Source organism: Lepidochelys kempii, chromosome 2 (assembly GCF_965140265.1).
Source record: "Lepidochelys kempii isolate rLepKem1 chromosome 2, rLepKem1.hap2, whole genome shotgun sequence".
In the NCBI taxonomy this organism is placed as follows: Eukaryota; Metazoa; Chordata; order Testudines; family Cheloniidae; genus Lepidochelys; species Lepidochelys kempii.
Window position 1 is genome coordinate 84,240,659 of NC_133257.1, and position 12,564 is coordinate 84,253,222.

Below are 12,564 nucleotides of genomic sequence, written 5' to 3' on the forward strand. Positions count from 1 at the left end.
TTGGAACAATTCACTGAAAAGGCAGCAGGAGCCATATGTTTGCAAAAATAAAGGATTGGATTTTCAAAAGCCCTCAGTTTTGGCCTAGCTGCTCCCACTGAAGTCAATGGCAAAAGTCCTATTAACGTCACTGGGAGTGGAGATAGGCCAATACTGAGCATTTTTTGAAAATCCTACCTTTAGATAAATAGTAAAATATTAAAATTAACATCACAGGAAAAAATGAAGCTTCCTAATGAACGCTCTTGTGAAGTGCAGAGGCCCCCCCATGCCATTGAATTTTCTAAAGACCCTTACCCAATTCTAGTCACAACACTGGGACATGGTTATTTGTGAATGGTGACAACTGTATAAAATCTACTGTATGCAAATAAAAAGATTGTGTTATGACAAAGACATAAGCCAATTCCTCACTTGGTATAAATCAACATAGTTCCATTGGCTTCAATCTGGCGGTGAGTCTTTTAAACACATCTTATCTTATCTTATCCCAGGCCTTCGACTGTTTGTCTGGCTTCCAAAGCTTTCATCTAAGGCTGGTTTCTCTTCACTATTTTTGCCAGCAGCTCTCCAGCACCTCAGTTTCAAAAGACCCAAACTCTAAACTTCCTGGCTGCTGCTTATTTGCTTTATCATTAATTACAATAAAACATTTGCATCCTAAGGCAAACACTTGCATCTATTTAACCACCTCTCTAACTGGTGACTACATCTATTTTCACAATATTACCACGTTTCCCCACAAAAATAATTAAAAACAGTATTTGATGTGCTTCCTGGTGGCCTCTTGTCTCCTTGAAAACCTCCTGGAAAATGATGGGGGGACAAGGAGTGTGAGGTAATATCTTTTAAAGGACCAACTTCTGTTGGTGAGATAGACAAGATTTTGATCGCTCTTCTTCAGGTGGAAAGTCCTTTTTGGAACTATTAGACTGAACAGTTGGTACCCTAGTGGAAATTCCAGTTAAACACTCTCATTTGGTTTCTATTAGTTATAGTTGACCAATCAGATTTTAGAACATAGCAACATTCCACAGTTGCCTGGTGCGCCTGATCCTCTACTTGAAGCTATTGGTATCTTCTGGCCTCTAATGGACACACAAAGAAACCAACAGAGATCAATTGATGGAATCTAGTCCTATTGAAGAATATCTAGCCCATACCACTCAGATGCATTTTATTGCCACCCTGTGTAATAATAATAATAATAATTAATAATTAATAAGATACAAACTGAGAGCCTGATCTGCTTTCATTTAAGTCAAGGGGATTGGATCAGGCCCTGCATTTAAATTCCACATTAGAAACCATTTGTTCAGTCCTAGCTTTGAGACCAAATATTTATACACTTAGAAACAGTATTTTCCTTCTGATAATTTACATATTCAGTCAGAATAGATTGGTCAGAAATAAACTTTTGGCACAGTTTAAGCAAACTGTGTTTATATACTGGTATGTTTCCAGTGATATGGTTCCCATAAATTCAGTTATTCCAGCCATAATATATTCATATCTGTTTCAGTTAAGTTCTGGCATCACATCCTCAGATCCAGTTTCTGCTGCAGCCAGGTTGTATAAAGTAACCTGTTTTTAATGAGTCTCTGTCATCAGTGATGGTCTTTGTAAATATGAATTGAGAAGTCATTAGAATATATAAATATGCACATTTGATAATAATACTAATTTAATTTCTTTAAACTTGTATAATCTAGTAAGTCTTGTGGGTAATGCATTGTTGTTGCATCAGATATGTCTGAATTAAGTCACTTTTATCTCTTTGCTTTTGCTAATTCAAGAAGGATTTTACCAGAGTTGAGTAAATAATTCATAACAAATAATACATGCAATGTATTTTCATGCATGTTCTGTCCATTTGTGAACAGACTGCAATTTGCTTGGATTTATTAATTGTTTTAACTAATTTACAGGCTATTTCTTTCCATTTATTTTTTAAATGTAGTGCTTTGCACTTAAAATTTAAACTGATTTGCTTCATTTCATTGGTTCAGTAAATCACATAACATCACTTCTCTGATTGGATAAATGTAATTTACAATCCAGTTTGTAGTGCAAATTCTTGTAGAGAGTAAATTTAAATTAGCTGTCTGAGAGCATGTGGAAGTATGAACTTAAAACTAACTTTTTGTGAATACTAGTGTTACTAAAATCTATGGGTTTGAATGTTAATTTTCAGTAAATACAACAAGAGCATGAATTTGGATGAAGTGAATTCCTTGAAAAATTCATACCAATCTCTGCAGAACATTTTCTACGCTACTCACCCAGATTTAAGCAAATACGTATGTACATGCTTAGTCTCATTAGTTACAATAGTTCTACTAACATGCATAAGTGTGCGTAGGATCAGAGACTTAGGTATTAGTTATTAGAAGAATAAATAGTCTTGCATTATGTGTTGGTGTAACAACATGGCTTGAATGATCAACTTTGATTTTAATAAAAGATTCTAGAAAAAGTCTAGTTCAGAAGAGGATTTGTGCTGAAAATTTCAAGCATATTAAATGCTAGTTTATCTTATTTTCTTACTACCACACATAGCATTTTGCTAATAATGTACCTTGGTCTTGGTAGTATTGAAAGCATAATCAGCAGAGGATTTCCAAGATTCCTACTGAGAGTTTATTATTTAAGATTTTGTTGTTTCTGTTGGAGTTAAGTACTGTAAAACATATCTGTCTCTTAGGAAATGGTTTACAAGTCTTCTGCGGACTGCCTCAATTATACCTCCATCTTCCTCATTACAATATTTAGATAGTGCTTCTGAATTCCCTTGTTGTGATGGTGATGGGTCCTACTCTGTTCCAAGGTCTGGACAGAATACAACAATGATTTCTCTAATCATAGGCAATTTGACCACTATTGTCACAATGTGCTGTGGTGGATTTGGAGCTACTCTGTGGTCGTATATGAATATTGTATGTTGGCCTGGTTGTTGAGATGTTTATTGTATAAATGCGTTGCATTGTCTATTGCATTAGGGCAGTAGAGGACTGTCTGAAGAAACAGGAGGGAAGGAAAAGAATGTCTCAAATTAGCCACCTCTCAGCAAACGCTGAAGGGTCAATAAGGGACAATGCCAGAACTATTAGGTTTCATGATTTTGCTTCCGTCTTCAGCCAATCTATGGAAGCAATTCATCTTCAGCCAATCCGTCTTCAGCCAATCTTTCTCAAAACACAGAAAAACATACAAACTCTGGCAGGACTTCAAAGAACATTCTCATGAGAAAGGCCAGTTAATCAGAGGGAACCAAATGGAGACATATGTACCTACTCAGATGTCTGAAGAAGCTTGACTGCTTATGTCACCAAATGATGGCAAGTCTTTAAATAAAATAGTCAAGTGTGAAGCACACTATTAACAAAACCCTTTGATAGTATGACCTTCTGAGATTATTGCACAGCTGCAACTTGACAATCCACAATTGTTACTGTACATGGGATAGTTGCATTGTGCAGATTCCCCTCTCCCAGTAATTCTGTATTGGAGACATTTTCTGATTTCTTCTCCTGGACCTTTCTTAAATTTGTTAGTCGCTAAGGTGCCACAAGTACTCCTCGTTCTTTTTTGTTCATACAGACTAACACGGCTACCACCCTGAAACCTGTCTCCAATATTATTGTTTAGTTTGACATTCTGTTCGGTGATCCCATAGTTAACTCCTTTCATGGCAATGTTTCTGACAGAATTCCAAGTGAACTTTTTAACTTTCATGTATCTATATGTTGCAATATGTTCAACCAAGCTGAGGCTCCTCATCTTGATATGTTGCCGTCATTCTATGAAGCCATACTGTTTTCTTTGTTCTGCTCATCAGTGATACAGACTTGTCTGAACCTACACAACAAAATATCAAAGAAGAGTGTGATGGGGTATACAAACCCCACCCTGGACAACACGGGGCTAAGGAGTTATTCTAGGATCAGCCGGCTCTGCCCTGCCACACCTGCAAGGCATGCATGGGCTGGAGGAGGAGCTTAATAGGGGAGCAGAGCAGCTCATTTGTTGGCAGACCAAGGAAAGAACACACATTCAGCTCCTAAGGAAAGGAGTGAGAGAAGGTAGGTGCTTCCCAGATAGTAGGTCCCTCCCTGAGGGAGGATAGGGCCAGATCCTGATGCACCTTGAGAGGGAATCATTCCCCTCTGTCTCTTACTAATTCAGTGTATTTGCGTTAATTCCCCTTGCTTTTGCTTTTTGTTCATGGACTATTCTAGAAGGGGAGAAACTTTAAAGTGGTCTATCTGGAGGGTCAAGTCACAGAGGCTGAGCAGCCATTGGCAGAGGCACCAGTGAGGAGAGAGCTTCTACACCCCGCCTGGCCATGAGGAGTTGACCCCTTCACACAATACAGTCTGAACACAGGACTAGGGGCCATGACTGCTGTATTCTGATCCCACCACCAACACTGATACTTTATGAAACTTGGATAATTCATGAAGACATCAATTCAGCAAGGTATTTAAGCACCTGCTTAACTTTAAGCATGTGAGTCATCAGTGGGTCAACTCACAGAGATTCATAGAAATATAAGACTGGAAGGGACCTCAATAGGTCATTTAGTCCACTGAGACAGGACTAAAGATTATGTATACCACCCCAAACCTAGTCTTAAAAACTTCCAGTGATAATGACAACCTCCCTAAGTAATGTGTTCCAGTGCTTAACTACCCTTATGGTTAAGAAGTTTTTTCTAATGTTCAACCTCAAACTCTCTAGCCGCCTTGTCCTGTCCTCAGTGGATAAGGGAAACAATTTATTATCCTCCTTTTTATAGAAACCTGCTATGTATTGAAGATTGTTATCATGTCCCCTCTCAGTCTTGTCTTCTCTGGGCTAAACAAATCCAATTTTTTCAGTCTGTCAAACTAACTGTTTTAAGTTAAACAGGTGCTTAAATGCTTTAATGGACTATTTTCCCATCTGTTAAAATTTTGTTTTTCTAACCCCCTGGGAAGAAAGAAAGGTAAGTAAAGGGTTGGTAATTAAAATCATAGAACTGGAAGGGACTTGGAGAGGTCATCTAGTTCAGTCCCCTGCACTTGTGGCAGGACTAATTATCTAGCTAGACCATTCCTAACTGGTGTTTGTCTAACCTGCTGTTAAAAAATCTCCAATGATGGACATTCCACAACCTCCCTAGGCAATTATTCCAGTGCTTAACTACCCTGACAGTTAGGACATTTTTCCTAATGTCCAACCTACACCTTCCTTGCTGCAATTTAAGCCCATTGCTTCTTGTCCTATCCTCAGAGGTTAAAAAAAGCAATTGTCTTCCTACTCCTTGTAACATACTTGAAAACTGTTATGATGTACCCCCCTCAGACTTCTCTTTTCCAGACTAAACAAACCCAGTTTTTTCAATCGTCCCTCATAGATCATGTTTTCTAGACCTTTAATAATTTTTGTTGCTCTTCTCTGGACTCTCTCCAATTTGTGCACATCCTTCCTGAAATGTGTTGCCCAGAACTGGACACTATATTCCAGCTGAAGCCTAATCCTAGCAGAATAGAGCAGATGAATTACTTCTCATGTCTTGCTTACAACACTCCTGCTAATACATCCCAAAACGATGTTCACTTTTTTTTGGCAACCGCGTTACACTGTTGACTCATATTTAGCTTGCGATCCACTATGACTCCCAGATCCCTTTCCGCAGTACTCCTTCCCAGGCAGTCATTTCCCATTTTGTATGTGCGCAACTGATAGGAAGGAACAAAGTGGAATACTTTGCATTTGTCCTTATTGAATTTCATTCTATTTACTTCAGACCATTTTTCCAGTTTGTCCAGATCATTTTGAATTTTAATCCTATCCTCCAAAGCACTTGCAACCCCTCCCAGCTTGGTATCGTCCGCGAACTTTATAAGCGTACCCTATATGCCATTATCACTGATGAAGATACTGAACAGACCTAGACCCAGAACTGATCACTGCGGGACCCCACTCAATATGCCCTTCCAACTTGTCTGCGAACCACTGATAACTACTCTTTGGGAACAGTTTCCCAACTAGTTATGCACCCACCTTATTGTAGCTCCATCTAGGTTGCATTTCCCTAGTTTATTTATGAGATGGTCATGCAGGACAATATCAAAAACTTTACTAAAATCAAGATATATCACATCTACCACTCCCCCCCCCCATCCACAAGGCTTGTTACTTAATTAGTGTTTCTAAAATTCTTTGAAGATAAGCACTCAAATGCATGTCTTATGTATTATTATGCATGTCCCCATGTATTTAATTTAGAAATGGGCCTGAACCAAACCACTCTCAGAACACCATGAACTTTCAGTTGGGAAAGCAGAGAGAGATCAGAATCAAAATGCAGATTTTTTTCTAGCTCAGACTCCTTTCTAATCTCAATGGAAAAACCCACTGTCTCCACACTGATAATGAGAATAAGAGTCTAAAAGATATGATGACGTAAGAGGCTAAAAAAGAAGACCATACGAACTGACCTGCTTATAACTCCCTAGCTGCTATTGCATATCTCAGAGCGTCGGAGATGTCTGTCAGGATCAGTACTTCCACACCTGTTTTTAATGCTGAAGGCAGGATGCTGAAAGAAAAAAAAAGAGAGACTTTTGCTTCTCAATTTATAATTGGAACAATTAAGCAGAGCTGTGTTGAAAAAATGCGCACAGAAATCGAAAGCAATGTCTGTAAGCAACAGAAATGGGGTGATTGGAGATGGGCAGGGAAAGCCCCTATATGAATTTAAGGTTTTTCTTGGGTCCTAGAATTCCAGTGCTTTTACCTGTAATACGCTCTACCTTTGCCATGCCATAGCCCATAGCATAGTTTACTCTAGCCCAGTTATAGACTTTTGGGTTGTAGATACCTGTTTATAATCACCAGAGCTACTAATTAAAAAAAAACCCTGAAACTATATAATAGCTGCACTTGTGCAGCCATGAATTAATGTACTTTTGGCACCAAACCATCAACATACCTTGTATACTTCACATGAGCATGGAAAATGTGATTTTTATATATGGCTTGCTGCTAATTGACTTGGATGTTCCCAAACTTTGTGAAATCCCAGCTGGAAAAAAGCGATCCCAGCTGGAAAAAAGTTTATGGCACCATAAATTTACTCTTTTTTATCATCACACATCTCTGCACTCAAGAACAGAAATGTGGGGAAACCTGCTCATTGCAGGAATCACCTGTCTCAGACATTCAGGCACACTGCCAACAAACTAAAATGAGACACAAGGTGAATGAGGTAATATTTGCTATTGGACCAGCTTCTGCTGGTGAAAGAGACAAGCTTTTGAGCTATGCAGAGCTCTTCTTCCTCTCCATTTTTGTCTCTCTAGTATCCTGGGACCCAGATTTCTACAACACTGCAAACAATTTACTAAAATGTTATGGGTTTGCATTGCTCCATGTCATGTGATGTGGGTCTTTTATTGTGTTGACGCATTATGTGAGCTTACCAAGACATCTTTCCGCTGATAACCATAACATAACCAGACGTGAAGAAGAGCTCTGTGTAAGCTCAAAAGCTTGTCTCTTTCATCAACAGAAGTTGGTCCCATAAAAGATATTACCTCACCTATCTTATCTCTCTCATATACTGGGACCAACACAGCTACAACAACAATACAAACCATAATAGAGCCATATTTGATTAACCAGGGAGTACAATCCATTCTCTCCCTCAAAACTCCAAGGTTATTGACTTTTTAAAAAAAGGTATTTTCAGCTATACAACACACAGAGAAATGCAATGCAAAACCAACATTATATATATATATATATATATATATATATATATATATCTTCCTTTCTTTTGTTCAGTCAGAATTTTCTCTTATAATCAAGATGTATTAAAACTCAAGAGTTTAGTAAATAGAAAGAAAGATAGTCTGAAATTTCAAATTCCTGGGACGTTTTTTCCCCATATATGCTAAAAGGCCACCAAATTAGAAAAAAAATCTTCATGATTTTGAAGCAACATTCATGATAAGTACGTGGAAAGGCAAACTTCTCTTTCTTACCATCACAAAGCTATGGTGGAGATATATGTACAGTAAATGACTGATCTTTTTGGGATATCTTGATCGGAAGCAAAAAGCTTCCTTTGCCTGTTTTCTAGCTGTAATGAAGTGAATGGAAGCTGAATGAAATAATGTTGTATAAATGACTCGCACATTATTTGACTCATACAAAATTTATCTCTCCTGGAGCTGTCAGAAATATTTCAGTGCATACATAAGAATGCTCTGGTTACTGCCCGGAAGTTTGGAACATAGTGATGATCTTGCCTGATGCTACTCTTCAGTTTCCAAGCTATGACCGTAAGTCATTCAGATCCAAGATGACCTGTTTTCTTGTCATAATTGTTTGTTGAGTGATGATACTCGGCACTGTATGGAATATAGGAAACATGGTGATGCCATGAGAGGTTTACACCTCCTCTCAGCCCCACCCTCATACCACCCCTTCCCCCAAGGCGTCACCCCTGCTCCATCCCTACCCCTCCTCTTTGCCACCTCTTTCTGGCTGCTCCACAGAACGAACCCCATCCCTGCTCCTCCCCTGCCCTCCCAGTGCCTCCTGCATGACACTGAACAGCTGTTCCCCAGAGTGCCAGAGGCACTGGGAGGGAGAGGGGGAAGTTGATCAGTGAGGCAGGCAGCCCTGGACATGACTTGTGGATTGCCTGGAGCCAGACGTGACTCGCTTACCCCCTGGAGTACCCTTGTGGACCTCCTGGATTACCTTCGCTGACCCCCTGGGGTCTGCAGACCCCAGTTTGAGAACCGCTGCTATAGGCAATAATTAAGACACAGGTCACCCAGTGGCCATCAGTTGTATTCATTACAGAGCAGTACAGAAAATAGTTTGCTTTAAAATAAAATTAGTTGGTAGATTGTAACTGATAGATTTTTTTTTTTTTTTGCTTCTCCAAAACACAGTCTTTGGGTGAAAGGGATTGTTAATCATATCTCTTCATGACATTAGTAGTTAACAGCTACAGTATATAAACACACATTTACTAAAGGGCATACTCTTTTGTTTCTCTATACTTGACTGTAGATATTGAACACATGTTCAAACAAAGAGTATGTAAGACCATATTTCTCTTACTTATCTTTCACTTATTTGAGGGAACGTGCACAGTTGTTCACCTGCATTACATTTTTCCATTCGGTCTTATTACGGTCAGTATGTGCATCATTTGGCATCTCCTTTAAAGGTCAGGGCTAGTGACAGCAGGGTATACATGAATAAAAGCATTCATGTTCTGCTCACAGAAGATCTCTACAAAGTTGTAAGGTCTATATTTTTATCCAGGAATCAGATTAAGACAACATAACTTCCATGGATTTGTGCTGACTAATTTAATCATGTTGGAACCATTAGTGCATTAGAAATTGAGTTTGTATAGGGTTCAAGCAGCATTTTCAGGGAGTTACAATTTAGCTGTGAAAATTAGCCCTGGCTTCAGTTTGACGTGCTTGTACTTACAATAGAACAGAGCAGATAGTTGCAGGAAAAAGTCTTTACAAATGTGTTCACAAATACTGATCGCATATTGATCCAGCCATTTTTGCATCTTTTTTTATTTGCCTCTTTGAGAATATTTGTGTAAACAGCTTTGTTGACATGGGTGTTTGAGGAAGAGCTTTTAACTATGCAAACACATCTATTTGCATGTAAACGAACGTATGCATATTTAAATGTGTAGGTAATACAAACTGACTTTTTGTTTGTGAATTGTAGTCATGTTGGTCCCAGGCTATGGGAGAGACAAGGTGGGTGAGGTAATATCTTTTGCTGGACCAACTTCTGCTGGTGAAAGAGACAAGAAGTTGAGCTATAAACTTCTTCTTCAGCTCTGGAAAGCGTAGTCAGAGGCTATGGCTACATTAGAGAGCTTAGAGAGGCGCAGCTGCACCAATGCAACTGTGCTGCTGTAAGCTCTCTAGGGTAGCTGCTCTAAGTCGATGGGAGACATCTGTCCCATCAGCTTAATGATTCCAGCCCCCATGAGCGGCAGTAACTATGTTGACAGGAGAAGCTTTCCTGCTGACATAGCGCTGTCCACACCAGCGCTTATGTTGGTATAACTTACATCGCTCCGGGGGGCGGTTTATTCACCGCCCTGAGCGACATAAGTCATGTTGACATATGCTGTAGCATAGACATAGCCAAAGTGTCACAGGTAAATACAAGGTGGGACAGATTATTTAGCATAAGGGGTAAACACGTGATGCAGGAGAGCATTTAAAATGAAGTGGCCAATTAACACATCTGCAGTCATAAGACAAAGAAAGGACAGCAGGTTACAGTTTGTGGCAATGAGTCATAAAACCAGTACCTTTGTTGAGTCCATGATATTTAGAGTCTAAGGCTATGTCTACACTACAGCTTATGCTGTCGTAACTTATGTCGCTCTGAGGTGTGAATAAACCACCACCCCCGAGCGACATAAGTTATCATAACATTAGTGTGCATCTTCATGAGATGCACCGCTGCAGCACTGTACGTGTAGAAACGTCCTAGCAGAATTATGAATTTAAGCTCCCAGGCTCGTCTTTTGAAGGTGTTGTGCAGGTTTCTTTTGAGGGTGAGGACTGCAAGGTCAGAGATGGAGTGATCGCTTTGTGAAAAATGTTTGCCCTCTGTGATAGGGTGTTTTTTGTCTTTATCGTTTTTCTGTATGAGTTCTTTCAAGGCAATAGCAACAGTCTGGTTTCACGCCAGCACTTTGTTGGGGAATTTGATGTACTGGATGAGGAACATCACATGTTGTGATAAGCATGTGGAGGACCCATGAATCTTGAAAGATGTGTTGTAAAGGGGAGAAGTGATCATTTTAGCAGTGGAGGTGTGTCTCCTGGTTTTGCATTTATTGTTCTGGCAGTCTGGTGCTGCTTTGAATCGGTGTGCCCTGGTCTGCGGGAAATTTGCCTCTGGTGCTGAGCTTGGAGAGATTGGGGAGTTGTTCGAAGGCCAAACGATGGGGGGTCAGGAACAATTTCTTTCAGGATAAGATCCCCACAAGTTTGGTTTGTGTTTGTGTTTGATGATACCCTGTCCACGTTCCAGTGTGGGGTAGTTGGTGACAACTAGGGGTTTGCAGTTGATGGGTTTTTGTTTGTTTGTTTGTCTTGTGTACTGAAGCAGGTTCTCTAGGGGTACTTGGGTGGCCCATTTCATGATGCAATCTACTTCTCTGGTGCAGCGTCCTTGTTTGTTAAAGTGGTTTTAAGTGTGTTAAGGTGTGTATCCTAGACTTTCTTTCTGGGGTGTACTCTGTGGTATCTGAGTGCCTGGCTGTAGATAGCAGATTTCGTGGTGTGTCTCGGGTGGTTACTGGATGTATGGAGGTAGGTATAGGGCTCTGTAAGTTTCCTGTATATGGTTGTCTGTAGAGTTCCATTGCTGAAAGTGATTGTGGTGTCCCAGAAGTTGATGCTGGTGACTCCAGATGTGTTAATTGCGCTCTTCATCTTAAATACTGACTGGCAGCATGTGTTTATCCTTTATACTAAACAATCTGTCCCACTTTGTTTTTACCTGTGTCATCCTTTGATTACCTTTCCCAGCCCTGAAGAAGAGCTCTCTGTAGCTTTAAACTTGTCTCTTTCACCAACAGAAGTTGGTCCACTTAAAATATATTACCTCACCCACCTTGTCTCTCTCTCAAACTGACTTCGAAAGTCCTACCTGAGTCACCTCGCTTGCAAACACACAAACAACTGAAGGATCATTCAGAATGAAGAGCAGTTAAAAAGAGGGGGCAGTATGGAGATACTTGAGCAGCAGAAAGACACCTTATCTTTGCAAGAGTTCTAGACCCAGAACATGGACTGAGATGTCCACAGCTGGATTCAGTGCCAATGGAAAGCCACACAATGAAATGGGTCTCTGTGCGATATTCGGTTCTGAAGCCATTCACACACATGATGTCAAATGTTCACTGACAGAGAGGAGGGCATCCGCCTCTATGTCAATTAGTCTTGATGGTTTATCTCTCTCTCCCCTCTCCATCCCAGGGAGAAGAAAGTAACCCATGACATTTTAAAATATGGGATCCTCACATGTAGCCACAGGATAATCCTCTTCTTCATATATTTCTCTGAGGTGGCAATTACCCACCCATGTTTTTTTTCTGCCATGTCCTCCTCAGACAGCTTAACCACAGAAGTTATTTTGTTCCAATTCATAGATCATTGGAATGACCTAGGAACAACCAGCATCATTCCCACTCATAAGCCTTGTGGCATCATCATAGAGCCCTGGGAGTCCTGATCAGTGGTTAGTCTCCTGATGCAAAGGGCAAGTGACTGTCTCTCTGGGCCTGAGAGAGGAAAGATAGGTAAAAAGCCTAGATAGCAATGCACTACTTACAGAGGCAGCTCAACATGTGGTGTGTAGCATTCCACAGCATCACAATGTCCTGCTTCTGTTGAGGATGGTGAAGTTGATGCTTTAACTGGTGTAACTATTTAATGTGAATAACATTCAGTGATCATTTAAACCATTTTCTGTTCAATTAACTTAATTTTTTGTGAATGT